A 16,624-nucleotide genomic window follows, 5' to 3' on the forward strand; every position below is an offset into this window, starting at 1 on the left:
CTATTAAACATATATGCACCCCATGAGAGACCAGCAAATTATCTAATACAATTACTGAAAAATCTGAAAGAAGACATCAAAAATAACACAATATGTGGGAGACCTCAACACGGCCCTGTCAACACTTGATAGGTCAACCAGACTGAAACCCAACAAAAACATACTAGCCTTGAAAAGAGTAATGGAAGAAAGAGGACTAGTAAATATATATAGGACACTCCACCCCCAAAAACCTGAATATACATTCTTCTCCAATACATGGGTCATTCTCCAGGATAGACTACATGCTGACACATAAAACATACCTTCATAAAATCAAGAGGATAGAAATTTTGCAGGCTACCTTTGCTGACCACAAGGCTCTGAATTTAGATGTAAAATACAAAGTCACAGAGAAGAAGAATTTTAACACTTAGAAATTAAACAGCCTGCTACTAAACAACCAGTGGGTCCGAGATGAAATCAAAGAGGAAATCAAAACTTTCCTGGGAAAAAAATGATAATGAACACACAAACTGCCAGAATCTATGGGACACAGCAAAAGCAGTACTGAGAGGAAAATTTTTAGCTTTGCAAGCACACATCAAGAATGACGAAGGAGCCTACCTGAATAGCTTAATGATGCAGCTCATAGAATTAGAAAGTGCTCAACAAAAGGACCCAAAGATAGGGAGACAGAAGAAAATAACAAAGCTGAGAGCAGAAATCAACTAAGTGGAGACCCCAAAAAACAATCTGAAAGATCAACAAAAGCAGAAGTTGGTTCTTTGAAAAAATAAACAAGATTGATAGACCATTGGCAAAACTCACAAAGAGAGAGAGAGAAACCTGATAGCCCATATTAGAAATGCAAAGGGAGAGATCACCACAGATATTGCAGAGATCCAAAGGGTAATCAGAGACTACTTTGAGAAACTTTATGCTACTAAACATGAGAACCTAGAAGAAATGGATAAATTCTTGGACACTTATAACCTTCCACAGTTAAGTAAGGAGGATGTAGCATATCTAAACACCTCCATCACTATTGAGGAAATTGAAGCTTTAATCAAACATCTGCCCAAAAAGTAAAACCCAGGCTCAAATAGATTTACTAATAAATTCTTTCAAACGTTTCAAGAGGATCTACTACCAATCGTAGCCAGGCTCTTCCATGAAATTGAAAAAATGGGAACACTCCCAAACAGCTTTTATGAAGCCCACATCACCTTGATATCAAAACCAGACAGAGATGCTGCCAAAAAAGAAAATTGCAGACCAATATCCCTGAACAATGCAGATGCAAAGATCTTCAACAAAATACTGGCAAATAGGATCCAATGCATCATCAAGAAGATCATACACTACGACCAAGTAGGTTTCATCCCAGGAATACAAGGATGGTTTAACATCCGTAAATCTATCAACATCATACACAACATCAACAACAAGAAAAATAAAAATCACATGATCATATCAATAGACGCAGAGAAAGCATTTGATAAGGTCCAACACCCATTCTTGATCAAAACTCTCAGCAAGATGGGAATGGAAGGAACCTTTCTCAATCCAGTTAAAGCCATCTACCACAAGCCAATGGCAAATATCCTCAATGGAGAAAAACTAAAAGCCTTTTCTATAAATTCTGGTACAAGACAAGGCTGTCCTCTCTCACCACTCCTCTTCAACATAGTACTGGAAATGCTTGCTATAGCGATCACGTAAGAAAAAAATATTAAGGGAATCCAGATAGGAAAGGAAGAACTCAAGCTCTCACTGTTTGCAGATGACATGATACTCTACTTAGAAAACCCTAAAGACTCTACCAAAAAGCTTCTAGAAACAATAGACTCATATAGCAAGGTGGCAGGCTACAAAATTAACACACAGAAATCAATGGCCTTTTTATACACCAATAATGATAGGGAAGAGAAAGACATCAAGAAGGCAATCCCATTCACAATAGTGCCACACAAACTCAAATATCTTGAAGTCAACTTGACCAAAGACATGAAGGACCTATACAGAGAAAACTATAAAGCCCTCTCCAAGAAATAACAGATAAAATCTTAACACAGTGTCCATAGATATGCTACCAATATCTTCCTTTGAGTACAAATCTGTATCATTTTAGGATAAATGGACAATTATAAAATTAAGCTACATTTTAAGATGACAATTATTAAGCTTAAAAACATTGCCATTGAAATCTGGCTTTGCCACTCTGAAATTTTTGAAATACTATTTAATCTCTTTGAGGTTATTTCATTACTTGATGAGAAAAGAGTTTATAGCATTATTTTGAATATTACTAATTTTGTGCACATAGAAAAGTGCTTGACATAGACTAGTTATTTATTTCAATAATAACTAAAATATTAAATCCCCATAATACTGTAAAATTCTTGGGCAGGTGCTCATTAATACATAAAATATTCAAATATTAAACTACATGTAACTTCAAAGTTTGATATCTGAATTAATAAGTCTTCTGGAGTGATAAGAAAAATAGACTAGATTTTAGGCACATGCCTGAACTGTGGCTGACCTGTTTGATCACCAGCACCACATGATGCTTGAACACTAGGTACAGGAGCCTAGAGTCCTTTAAAACCACCATGAAAGCCCCTGGAATATCCAGAGTAATCCCAATTAATCCCAGGAGTATTCAGGTAGTCCTTGAAAACATAGTAGCATCATATACTAAAGTTTGCATTGAAACAATAGCCAGGAAATAGTCCCAAGAGGAAAAGAAAATTTTCACATGCACTCATACTCCTATGGAGGATATAAAAAGATTAGTCTTGAAAAAGCATTTTCTTTAGATAACGTCTTACTGATAGGTATGATTGATAGGCTTTTCTTCTTTTCAAAAAATTAAGTTGTACAATATGTATAGAACCCAAATCTGAAACCATTTCATAACATATTTATCTCCTGTGAATAAATCAAGTTCAAGTTTTGTATTTCAAGTTTATTTTAAAATGAACAATTTCAATAGCATTACTTAAAGAATCCTTGTTACTGGGAAGATAGTAAGGTTCTGGATTTTATTGTCAAGAAACATGATTCCAAGCAGTATAGTCATGGTGACCTCTAAGCATAAAATATATTGCTGTGCATGGCTTTATAATAAATAAATGATTATTCAATCTGCATAGCTTTTGAAGGTAACATGTATAGAAAATGACCAAAAGCAATTGTATATTTTATTAAAATAAAATGTGTTCTCAAACTGGCCTATCAATTCAATAACATATAAAAATAATTAAAAATTCAATATTAACTCACTAGTATTCTATATATTTTCATAATGTTTCTCCCCATCATCTTCCTTCAATTTTCCAAATCTTCTGAGTTAAGGTTATGTCAAACTAATGATTAGTTGGCCAGAGAGAAAATTATTTCTAACATTTTTCTTATTTTTGTGTTCAGTTTTTCAACTTACACTGTATTCTTCACTCACTTTTATTTTGACTATTTGATAGAATTTTTACTCCCCCTTCCATATATATAGAAATATTTTGTTTACTATTCTGGTTTGTTTATATTTGGCTTAATTTTCTTCTTTGACAAAGGCCAATTATAGCACCATTCAATGCACTTATCTTTTATAGGAACTGTCTGCTCTAAACAATATAATCACTATAATAATTTAATCACAAAGGCCCATGTAATCCTGAGTAAAGAGGATTACAATTGTACTGCAGAGAAGCTGGGGCTAAAATGGGAAGTTTGGAAACTTGAAAAACTAAGGAAAATCACAAGAATAAGAATCTTTAGGAGAGTTAATATTTCTCTCTCCAACAAGAGCTATCATGTTCATGGTGTTTTTAGAACCACCACACAGGGGTAAAACTACTATCTCAACCTTTTTACACTTCGACAAAGTATTTTTTTATTTGAGCTACTTATGTACTCATATATAAGAAGGATTATGAAATTCAACACTACGAAATTTCAGGCAGACTTGTGCATATGTGGTGCTCATATGTCTTTCCACTGTCCAGGGCCCTTCTCTGGACATTTAATGTCTTGGCAGTGGTTTTATACCCACAATGCCAAAATGATTATCCTCCCAAATCAGTCAAACTACAAAATAATCCTAATGTTTCTATTTGGGTGTGTGTAGCAGGGACTATTTCAGTGTTGTATTAGATAAAACAAAATACTTTTGATAAAAGAGTTATTTTTATAGCTCTTAGTTTGAAATATAGGTTGCTTTCTATTTCTGGGTAGGGGTGGGTTAATTTTTATTTTTAACAATGATACAATTCCAAAAGCAATGAAATATTTTTGAATAAAAGATCATAAAGACTACTTCAAGAACAAGATTTCAATGATGTGATATATTAAAGATATTATTGCAACTGTGTGATTTGTACGCTGTTATTTGAAATATATATATTTGCCCTACATCTTTCTGGTTAGAGAAACAATTGTAATGATTCAGTCAATTCTAGAGTATACTACACTTACTACCAAGGGTCAATAACTAGAGCTATAACTCAATTCTTTTGTCAAATGGTTCCTCTATAATGCTCAAAAAGCAGGAAAAAAATTATTCCAAAATTTAGTACAAAAGTATTGAATTTATCTTAAATATTTATTTATCAGACAATATAAAATCAGATTAAATAAATTTCTCACTTTAACAATAACAATGGTCTTCAGTAAAATCCTCCACTTTTAATTTCAATCATATAATTTTGCTAGTAATAAAATTTATATAACATTGATCACATGTTTACTGAGTAAAGTTGTATAAATTCAAATAAATTATGAGAGGATCATCCCAAATAATCAGTATTTGTTTTACCACTAATCAAAACTTTGATGACCAAACACTTAAAATGTTTTAAATAAGTTTTTTTCATATAATTATAATTGATCCAACATAAATAAAACTTTTATTTACCATCTTACTTACATCCCCAAATTAAAATATCAATTAAATTAGTTCCTAACTTATTTAAAAATCTTTTTAAGGAAATCTTAAAAGAATTTTAATAATTTTAAACTTCACTTTCAAGAGTTGAAAAACATCTACCATTGCTTTATTTTTCTATTAAGGACTATCATTAGGAAGAAACTTCACTTTGCAAGGTTCAAAGACTTTAAAGACCAATTGTTCAGGAAACATCAATATGAGAAACATCCTCTTTCATGCATTAGCACCTGATTTAATGAGCAAGGTTAGAAAAGAGCAGGCAGAGTGGTCAGGTGACAGATTGAGAGTACAGAAACTAAGGATGCATAAACAGGCCACAACAGATTCTTCCTATCTCTATATATTAAAAGAGAAGGTAGCAAGACAGCAATGAAAGATGTGTGAAAAATCACTAGGTGCATTGCACAGAGTGAAGAAAAAATGCTGACAGATTGGAAACAGCAAAAATAAATAAATAAAGAGATAAATAAAATATAGTGACAAGATAAGCTAGCATGGTAGGATTATTTTACTGTACTATATATTTGTTTTATGATTGTATTAGTGATAAAATTGAAATGCTATGATCTGATTAGATCCTTGAGTACTCAGATTTCATTATTTTCATTAGAAGCAATAAACCTAATTTTTTAATCTTTTTTTTTTATTCAATAAGAAGAAAGGTAAATGTGCATAGAGAGATAATTGGAAAATTTGACCCAGGGGAATCCTAGTAGATATCTGAAGACTGGTCAGAAGATTAAGAGTAAGATTAATTCATAAGAAATTTATGAAATCCTTAAATTTATGAATTCTAAAATAACTTTAAAGGCTTATTTATTTATTTACCAACCTTTATAATTTATGTGCACTTTAAACAAAAGTGTATTCTGATACCTATATTAGTTTTATTTAATGAATAATCCGAGCATAGAAAACCATATCAATTAACTGTCAGTGTGCTTTGCTATACAAGTATCTTTCTTGTCTATCTTCCTTGTTCCACGCTAATTTTTATGTATTAAGTAAATAAAGAAAATTTTCTTGAACTAGAAAATAAGTGGAGTTTTAATTTATAGGAACAGAGGGCATCTGATAAAATACTAAAGAAAAACATGAACCAAGATTCTGAGGATTATAGATAACACAGCATGTTTCCTATAATCTTTGGTTTGCAGTTTTTACTCTATTCATTTGTTTCATTCTTCTTTATTAAAGACTGGCTTTTAATGTGTTTTACGTTACATAGGGAAATACAGTACTTCCATATGTACATCACACTTTTCATTCATCTGCCTGGGAATTGATGAAGTGGGTGAGAATAATAATAATAATAAAGAATAATCTATCTACTAAGAAATACACTAGACTCATAGAATCTGGATGAAATAAGTGCTTCTTGAGTTGACTTCAAAGACAAGCTCATTGGAAATAAAGCTTTCAGTTATGTGTTAAGAACTGAGATTAAGCAAGAATTATTTTTGGGGGGCACACCCAGTGATTCGGGGGTTACTCCTGGCTATGAGCTCAAAAATCGCTCCTGGCTTGAGGGACCTTAAAGAATGCCAGGAGATCAACCAGGAGATTAAATCGTGGTCCACCGAAGTCAGTCGCGTGCAAGGCAAATGACATACCACTATGCCACTGCTCTAACCACTCTAAGCAAGAATTTTTTTATAGAGTTAAGTGTGTGATAGAAAAAGTAAACGTGAGTGAAAGAGCAAAAGAGAGCAAAATGAACCAATTATGCAACAATTCATATTTTTTAAAAAGAGAAATATTTCTCCTAATTTTATGTAAATTGTATCTAGATATAATCAGTTATTTGAAAATGTATTAGTACACCAAATATTCCAATTATCTCCATTGATCTTATTTTGTTTCCACAGGTCCTTTTCAATGTATTCTTCATTTAAAATAATAAAATATCTCACCTAGATAAAGATTTTAAGGATTAATATCAGGTTTAACAACATAAATAATGAATTCAAAAACATTTTTATGCTCTAGCCTCATTTAAATTAGGAGAATCATATTTTATTGTTTTCTATAGGCTACATTTAAAGTTGTTTAGAAAGATACATGTATTTAATGAAATTATAACATTGAAATTATTCTCTAGGGTTAGTTTGAGGAATTCTATTGCAGTCTGACCATCTCAGAAAAAATTCTGCCTTTTGAATCTTCTAAAGAAGAAAATATCTTGCCAATTAATTATCCAGGTTTTAATAGACAGTATTTGTTCCTCCAAATGAACCCTACTTGAATGTGTCTTTTAATGTTTTCTTTTCTCTACACATGTATTAGTCAAAGAAATGACCTCAGCATTTGTGTTCTACCTTTTGTAAATCTTTGAGGTGTTCCCTAGGCAGTATAATTTTAACAGTATTAATGACAGATTTCATTCCTACAATAACCTAACACTCTGTCTTTAAGCAATGCTCCCCTCTACCTTTTCTCCCCTGTTCCCCCAGCATAGTAAATTCAGTTTTGTAGATAGTTCTCTGGTTCCATTCCTTTAGCCATTTGTTATTCATTTACTAATCTTCCTTACATCCCAGGTAAGTGTGATGATTTCACATCTTTCCCTTTCCTAATTTCCCTCACCTGATCTCCAGATTTTCTTGTGTCTGGGAACTTTCATTCATCTCTCTGTTTAGTTCATGCCATCTTGATTATAGTGTGCCTTAGTGACTTCTGTGAATTTATTAGCTTGGTATTCCTTGATTTTCCAGTATCAGAGTACAAGTCTCCCCCAAATTGGAGAATTTCTGAGGTATTTCTTCAATAGCTACTCCATATTTCTCTTTCTTCTCCTTTTGTAATTCCAATGCAGAAGTTTTTCCTTTTGATATTGTTAAAGATTTCTCTTAACTTTTATTTCATTTTAAAAAATCCTATTACCTCCTCTTTAGTAATGCTTCCATGTGTTTTGTTTTCAAGGTTACCAATTCAAATTTTTAGCTTTTTATATTGTGTCACTGAGTTCTAGAAATAATAGTCTTAAGCTCCTTCAATTCTGTTTGAATGCATTCTTTCATTTTTACCATCAATCTTTCTCTGAGTTTATTGATTCTTTCTTCCAATGATGTACTCAGTTCAGTGAGCATTGAGATAATCAATGCTTTGAAGCTATCCTTGGCTAGTTTAGAATAGTCTGATGTTGAGGACTTCACTAGACTCCTGTTCCATCTATTGAATTAGCTGAATTTTGTCAATTTCCATTAGTCCAAGTGCCTCATAGAAGCAAAATGTAGAGCAAGGATCTCCATTTGGAGTGAGCAGTCATCAAGTCATCACATTTTTATGTTACAATGGCCAATGTCTTTAATTTCTTTATTCACCAAGCACACATTCCTCAATTTCATAAATCACAAATACAACAAAGAGACAAAAAAGAGATGTAAACTCTCAAAAATGACATTTTTTAGTCTCAAGCGCCATGCCTTTCTTGTACTATTTAGCTTCTCTTCTACACATTTAAGCATTACTAAAAATAATAAATATATTTTTGTATCTTATAAAACTTTGTATTTATTTACTTAGGTTTGGGTATATAGCAAAGCAGTGCTCATGGGCTATTCCTGGCTCTTTGTTCACAGATCACTCTTTGTGGTGATCTGAGGACCCTGAGGTGCTAGGAATTGAACCTAGGCCTCAGGCATGCAAAACTTACTCAGTCTACTAAGCTGTTTCTCTGGTTCTTGAGATTTTTTTTTGTATTGGAATTATAACTGGGAACAATTGTACCTAGTTTTGAAAACTTGCATTTCTGCTAGATAAACAGGAATATTTGCTTTATAAATAACTCCTGCAATGTTTACTCTCCAAGTTATTTAGATTTTCCACCATCAGCATCGAAACTGAGAGTTTTTTCCCCCAATTTTTTCTTGGTTAGCATGATCTATATTTTTTACTTCAATGTGCTTGAAATGTTCTTCTAAAGAATAATAAGAAATATTATATCATAATAACTCATCTGAAGATACTATAATTTGTTTCCTCAATGGAGATTATTTTAGTGACATCTAAATCATGCAAAAAGCACAAAAGATTTAATGGTTATTTTTCTAAAGTTCACTTAATCCATTTTGTAATGACCATGAGTACTCATTACAAAAACCATTTATTTAGACTAAGTAGAATTAAAAATATAGATTATCCTGAGCCAACAATGAGTCATCTATCAGACAACCAGATGTATTCAATATTTGTTTTAGAGTCCAAAAGTGATTTTAAAAATAACTTTAAATAAAACAAAGTGCCTGAAGGGGAAAAACATCTTCTATTTAATGTTATCTCAAAATAAAATAAAGTTTTACCTCAGTCCTAATTGAGAGCAACAATCACATGCTCTGGTGAGATAAACTAATTAATTTTTAAGTGCTCTTCCCAGTTCTGCATAATAATTCACAAACAAACAATGATAAAGACTTTAAATAATATGCTACCTTACTTATTTTATTCTAGGCATAATACCTATAGACTTCATTACTAGAAAAGATAATCCATTTCTATTTTAAAGTTATTTTAAAAATTTTTTTAAAAAGGCAGATCTCATCTCTAAACTGCCATGGGGGAGAATTCTAGGTAAGAAATAAATAAGGCTAATTCAGTGCCTACACGCAATTTAGTCTCATACTAGGAAACTATACCCCTTCCTTTTAGCTAACTCTAAAACAACAGCATCCTCTTCTCTCCTTATAGGTCTTCAGAAAAGAAACAAGTCCATTTATTGACACATTTCAGAGATCACATTCCAGTTTTCTGTCCTAAGAAAATTATTGTAAACTTATTCAAAATCTAAGTAAACTTAGACTTGTTTAATACTATAAAACTACGCTATTCAAAACAAATGTCTTTCTAATATTACTTGTCATATCATTAGGTATGAGTCACTTTAAAACAAAATCTCAATAAGTAAGTTCAGAGAGAAAGGTAGTTTTTGAATCATGAGTCTTTATAAAATATTTTCAGTAATGTAGAACTATATATTTTTTCAATTCCTTTGTATTTCCCTTTTAAATATTTGGATTAACCTTATAAATTTTAAAAATATTTTCTAAATTCTATCTAATTAATGTCTTCTCTTAGTTTTTGAGAGTGCATTACTCTTATACTAAGTCTACTACCAGGTATAATACCAAATCAGCTGTGGCCAAAAAATGCACACATAAGATAAATTTTAGAGACAAGAGATATAATACAGTAAGTTAGGAATTTATTTGTCTTGCATGTGGTAGACCTCTGTAGTGTATCAAACGGCCCCCTGAGCACCTCTAGGAGAGATTCCTGAGCAGAATTAGTAGGAAGTCCTGAGCACTTTTGAATTGAGAGTTTCATAATATATTTTATGACACCAAGTTACCAAACATCAATCTACTTGTACTCTTACAAGTTTTATATGCTGAGATACATTTTTGTATTTAAACAAATTGTTTTCTTCATTGCAAACTTTCTTTATTTGAATATGGCAAATAAATAAATAAATAAATAAAACTTCGTAGATACCTTTGCTGAAAACAATATGACATTCATGAGAACACTTAAGCTATGGCAAAAGCAACTGTATAAATTTCAAGTCTGAGAATTATATTACAGATTATTCCTTGTTCTCTCTTATGATTCAAATATTATTGGGAATGTGAGTTACCATGTTGTAAGAACACTAACTCACCTGTAAAATTTAAACGTAATAATAGAACTAAAATTCCCATAAGAGTTTAGAAAGAAGTGAACCTTTTGCCATCACAATGTGAGCAAGCAATCTTGGAAGAAAAGTCTCCAACTCTGGTAACTTTAAGCACTAGCCAATATCTTCACTAAATCCTAATGATATAGGAAGCCTCTATCTATAATCAGCCAGCAGTTATTCCCTAATTTCTGGTAGAGAAATAACAAAATAACTTTTTGTTATTTTTTTTAATTTTTATTTTGACCATATAGGCTTACATATTTTTCACAGTAGTATTTTATGTACATATTATCATTGAATCAGGGGATTTACCATCACCAAATTTGTTCTCCCTTCATCCTTCCTGCAACCCATATCCTCCACTCACCCCCCGGGCTGCTAGAGTAAGTGGTCCCCTCTGTGTCTAGCTTACTACTGTGATTATATATCTGTTTGGTCCTGGTACCCTCCCTTATTTCCCCCTCTATTTGAGAGGCGGAGCTAGATAATTCGAGTTATGTGGTTTTGTTTGAAGGAAAGAAAAGAAATAGAATGGGGTAAAAAAATCAAATAAGCTGAAAATGGGTGGAGTCCTTCTAGAGGCTTTCAATCTCAGTTTGAGATAGGACAGGATAAAGGTAATTGAAACATTGCAACAATACAGAAAGAAATATCAAATAAAATATCCAGTGAGCACTACAGCAATAAAGACAAGCACCACACAATAGTCTCGGTCATGAAATCAAACCATGCTGGAGTGCAAAAAGAAAGAGAAAGATAACATAAAATAAAATAAAATTGTAGACATCAACTTCAATATCTACACCAAAATAAAAAAGTCAAAAAAATCAATCAATAAATAAATATATAAGTGGATAAAAGAATTCATTTGTGCTCCCCCCCCTTGCATAGGCACAGTAATTAATGGATACATTATAGAGGGAATTCCCTTGGCCTAGGAGATACAGGATTTCTCCACCCTTGAAGTATACTGTCATGGGATTAACTATAGACTCCTTGCATGATCATTTACTCTCCCCTCGGTGTTTTTGTGAATATGGAAGAATTCTGCTTCGTCATGGATGGTAAAATCGGACCTCTGTATCTAGAGATCTTGGTGTATGTACAGCTCAAGGAGTGGAGTTTATGATGGAGTCTTTCTTTGTGGTTCTAGCAGTTCTGTTTCTTCAGTGTCAGTTTAATCCATCTTCTGTAGTTGGTGGTCTTGGTCATTATGTTGGTCCTAGGATGGAGCCTGGGATAGAGTCTTTTGTTGTTTCTGGAATTCCCGTTTAGTTGCGATGGTCTCAGTCAGACCTTCGGAATTGGAGATTTGTTTGTTGAACAGATCGTAGACCAAAACCTAGGCTAGAGTTTTTTTGTTGTTGTTGTTTTTGTTGGTCCTGGAATGCATACTGTCCAGTCATGGTTGTAATAACCAATCATCTGTAGATAGCGATCTTTGCTTTTGCACAGATCAAAGGGTGACATGTCTTCTGATTTTGTCTTATCGTTGGCTGGTGAGGAAGGACAAATTGCTCTTGGATCAAGTTGCTCCCATTTTCTTGTTGTCAGGTTATCAATTTAGAACTGGCGCGTGTTGGTGTCAGAGCAGCATTATGGATGCCGCAGAGGGGATTTGGTTCCTGGAGCTGTTGTGGAGAACTGTGTCATTTCTATGTCTGAGATCCAGGAGTCAAGGCTGGACGGTCGGTGCCTAAACTTTTTGTTATTTTAATTTATCTTTTGCTTATTAGATCAGAAGTACACCAATAAAATATCTAAAAGGGTCAGTAAATTTTCTTATTTTTTTAGTTTTAATTGAGCTTATACTTTTTATAAAAGAACTCTAAAATGTTATGCAATGATATTTTGAATATGATTATTTTATATAATAATCCATAAAACATTGATATTTTAATTTAATTCTAAAAGAAAAGTTTTCTTTCCAAATTTTGACGTTAAATAAAGATGAAATGGAAGTACTTTCTTTTTAGAAAATGTACTGAAAAGAATTAAAAAATACCACTCATAATAATGAGGAAAGCACAAGAGAAAAATAGTGTTCCAGACAAAGCAAAGGAAAAAATTAAGATATTTAACAACTGAAATACACTTACATCTTCTGTCTACATATATGGAATATATATTCCCTTGACATTTTGCATTGAATATTTTTATTATGTTTTGTTCTTGATTTAGGGTTAACTGACCCACTGTAACTTTTGGTATTCAAGAGCTATTCCTAGTTGTGCTCAGAATGATACAAGATACCAGAAATCAAGTAGGGGCAAGCCACAGAAAGAAAGCAAGTTGCCCTAACACTTTATTTCTAACCACAATTGTTGTAATATTAGGGGTGCTAGCTTTCTATAATGATAGCATTTAGTTAAAAAGGTTAATGCATGGGGCCAAGTGGTTGTGCAAGTGATAGGGCATTTGCCTTGCACGCGCTGACCTAGGACGTACCACTGTTTGATCACCCTGCGTCTATGTGCTCCCCCAAGCCAGGAGCGATTACTGAGTGCATAGCCAGGAGTAACCCCTGAGTGTCATCAGGTGTGGCTCCAACACAAAAAAATGCTAATGCAAGATTTCATCTGAGTTATAGAAAGCAGGCAGTCCTAAATCTCACAAGAATATTTTATTATTCTGGGAACAGAAGTAAAGAAAGATAGTTTGCAATGAAGGAATCAATTTGATTGTTTAAATACAAAAACGTGTCTCAGCATATGAAACTGAGGAGACTATAAGCAGATTGATATTTGGTAACTTGAAGTCATAAAATATATTATGAAAAATCTCAATCATTAGGACTCTTAAACTCTATGTATAAGCCACTTGGATAATGAGGAACAAAATTGTAATGTGATAAATAAATACGTTGATTCATACATACAAAGATAGAATTGATTCTAGGCTAACTCAAAAAGTGTGCAAAGTGTAGGTATTATCAGTCAAGATAAAGACACAAGAGTGAAAATGACAAAGGAAGCAATTACTTTAGTGACTTCTGCCAAAATACCATCATTCTGACCTCTACTCTCTTATTGACTCTGAAAATTTGTATTTTAAGTTTAAATATATATAACATGATTTCAAATAGTATTGTCATATTTTTACTTTCCCTAAGGTTTCTATACTTGAAGGGTTTTCTTACTCTGATTTAGGAAAAATAAAATAGTATAAGATTTTTGACTGGAATATGTTATATTTGTTTAAATATAAATGTCAATTGGCCCATACTTTATCAGTGAGATATGCAGCTAAGGTGATTTCGAGACTCCTCCAGCACTGTTGTGGGTACCACCTACAAAAACAGTGAGATACATAATATAAATGATGTTATGTAATCATACAATCTATGTGCAGTTTTAAAAGCCATTAAGTAAGACCTAATTGTGTTTGCATTTGGGGAAGGGGTTGAGTTTTTTATTTTTAAGCAAGAACTGGCTGTACTTAGGTGAGCACAGATGCTCACATGATCCTGACTCTATACTAATTGGCCACTCGTGGTAGTGTTCTCAGAACTTATAAGTGGTGTCAGAGATGAAAACAAAGTCAATTCTGTACAAGGCAAATGCCTTAGCCGCTGTATTGTATTTCTGGGTACAAGGAACTAGTTTTGAATACTTATAAATTAGAATTTTCTATTAACTAAAATTAACATGCATAAAATTAATGAAATAGTGCAATTTAAAAAATAAGTTTTAAAAACTCTAAATTTTAAGTACTATCTTATTTCTAAACTTACATCAACATACTGTATCAAATTGAAATTTAATTGTCAGGATAAGTTTGTTTTTTAATTTTTATTTTGTTTATATTTTAATTTTTATTTTATGTTTATATTTTAATTTTTATATATGACTACATTAAACCAAAGCAAACAAAGATAACTTATGTTCTTGTTACTGACACAAATATTATTAATGTTAAAGGACATGTATATTTAAGTGAGTATATTTATTCTCAACATCTAACAATTTGTTTATTCTGTCTTTCTTTGATTTTTTTTTCAGTCACAGCTGGAGATGCTCAGGGGTTACTCCTGGATCTGAACTCTGCAAGCCCAAAAAATTGTATGGGATGCTTGAAATCAAACCACCATTGGTCCTGGGTCAGCTGCATTCAAGGCAAACGCCCTGACACTGTGCTCTCTCTCCTGCCCCTATTTTTCTTTGATTTTTAATTTGTATTTGTATGTCCATCACAAAATATATTCATTAAATTGGATTTTCTTTTGCTTTTATTAATATCTATAGGGTCTGATCATATATTTTACGTGTACTACTATGTATTCATAGGTAATTTACATATTATATCATTAAAATACATTTTGCTATCTCTGTTCAAATTAAAGGCAAGTTACAGGCTGTTTGCTTATAATGCAAATTGAAATAACTTGATATTCATACATCCTAAATGCATATCCATCACTGTGATATTTTTATATTTTTCTCTTTACATTTGGATGTTCACAGTATATGTCAACCTTGCACATGTGACAGGAGATTAAAGTTTTAGTTTAAAGACTATAGTGTCCAGGGAGATAGTCTTGAGTAATTTTCAATGAAGGGTTCAGTATTTACTCCTACCTAATATAGAACTGTTCTAACTCCAACTTTATTCTGAATAATATAAGCAACTTTCATTTCTGTAGCAATTGTTAAAGGACTTCCATGTCTGCCCATAATTTCTCTGGTTTTCTTCTGCTTGTATCTCTTTTAAGCACAATTACTACATTAACTCTTTGTGAGTCCTTCTAAAAGAAGCTGGACGTAATTGGATTTTTTGGAAGTCCCATATATATTAAGAGAAAGAAAACATTGTGCTTATATTTTAAAAAATTAAAGACTTGGCTTTCACACACACAAATGCAATCAAATTAATCATGCCATTTTGAGAAAAATACAATATTTATAAAATTAATTAGATAATATAAAGCAATTTACTTCATCAAAAAAGACACAGATATTAAGTTCTGTGATGGAAATACTGGCCTAATCTAGTATTCCTGGAACTTTGTATTTACTTCATTATAATACAGTGTTAATGGTCTGAACTTAAGTTCTTTCATGAAAGTGAGGACTGAGTTAAATGGCCCCTCTTTTTTCAAATATATCAAGTTCCATTTTAATTTAGAGACCAAAAGGGCAACAAAAAGTACTGCTTCATGATAAATATATTGCTCCATTCTATTTCTTTTTTTTTCCTTTTTTTTTTTCAGGGGAGAGCGCTCACGCAGTCCCCCACTACCACAAATTACACAGTCGAGTTTCCCACATTTGGGGAAATCGCAGGGGTCAGCACGCCTGGAGTGCAATGGGCGAGCCTCACCCTGGGGAAACCACCTTCGTGATCATGGAATCGCCCCTGCCAGGTAAGTATTCCATTCTATTTCTTATTCCTGATATCTCGCTGTACATAAAATATATTTTTACAACTCTTGTTAAATTTTTTGTCATGAGAGACATTAAACATAATTACCTTGAAACTTTTTACATAGAATAAATCATTATTAGAAGCAGTACTATTAATAATAGTTACTATCACTGAATGTGCTTGGCACTATAATATGCATTGTACATTCATCATCTCTCTATACTTATATCACCTGGATAACAAGTAATAGCAATAATTTTGCAAATAAATTGTAAGTTGCATATTTAAAAATAAAGTCAGAAACATAAAGGTCAATCTTGCCTTTGCTTTATAGATAACATGAATTGTATACTCTTGATTGAATAACTGTTATTGCCTATCACTTTAGGTAACTTGACATTCTGAAATTCAATTTAAATAAAAATACTACTTGTTTAAAAGTGTGAATAATGAATAAGAAAAATAAATGCAAGAGAAAGAACTGGTGAATGGCAATGACTGTAGATGTAGGCAGATATTTGACTCAAAAATCACCAAAAGCACCATTTTGATCTGAAGATATTGTGTCCAGAGAAAGTAATGGCTGTGAAACAGAAAGGAGTGTTGAACAGCACTGACAGCTATCTATGGCCTTTGGACGTAAAAGTGCCATTTTG

General features: G+C 32.3%; 1 non-coding gene across 1 annotated transcript; it reads right to left on the minus strand.

The window, feature by feature from the left end:
* Positions 1 to 15,810: 15,810 nt before the first annotated feature.
* LOC126027610 (U1 spliceosomal RNA) lies at positions 15,811 to 15,974 on the minus strand. The gene has a single exon (XR_007502293.1). It is a non-coding gene; the product is annotated as a U1 spliceosomal RNA (small nuclear RNA).
* Between the last annotated feature and the right edge of the window lie 650 nt (positions 15,975 to 16,624).

This window comes from Suncus etruscus, chromosome 1, assembly GCF_024139225.1.
Source record: "Suncus etruscus isolate mSunEtr1 chromosome 1, mSunEtr1.pri.cur, whole genome shotgun sequence".
Classification (NCBI taxonomy): domain Eukaryota; kingdom Metazoa; phylum Chordata; class Mammalia; order Eulipotyphla; family Soricidae; genus Suncus; species Suncus etruscus.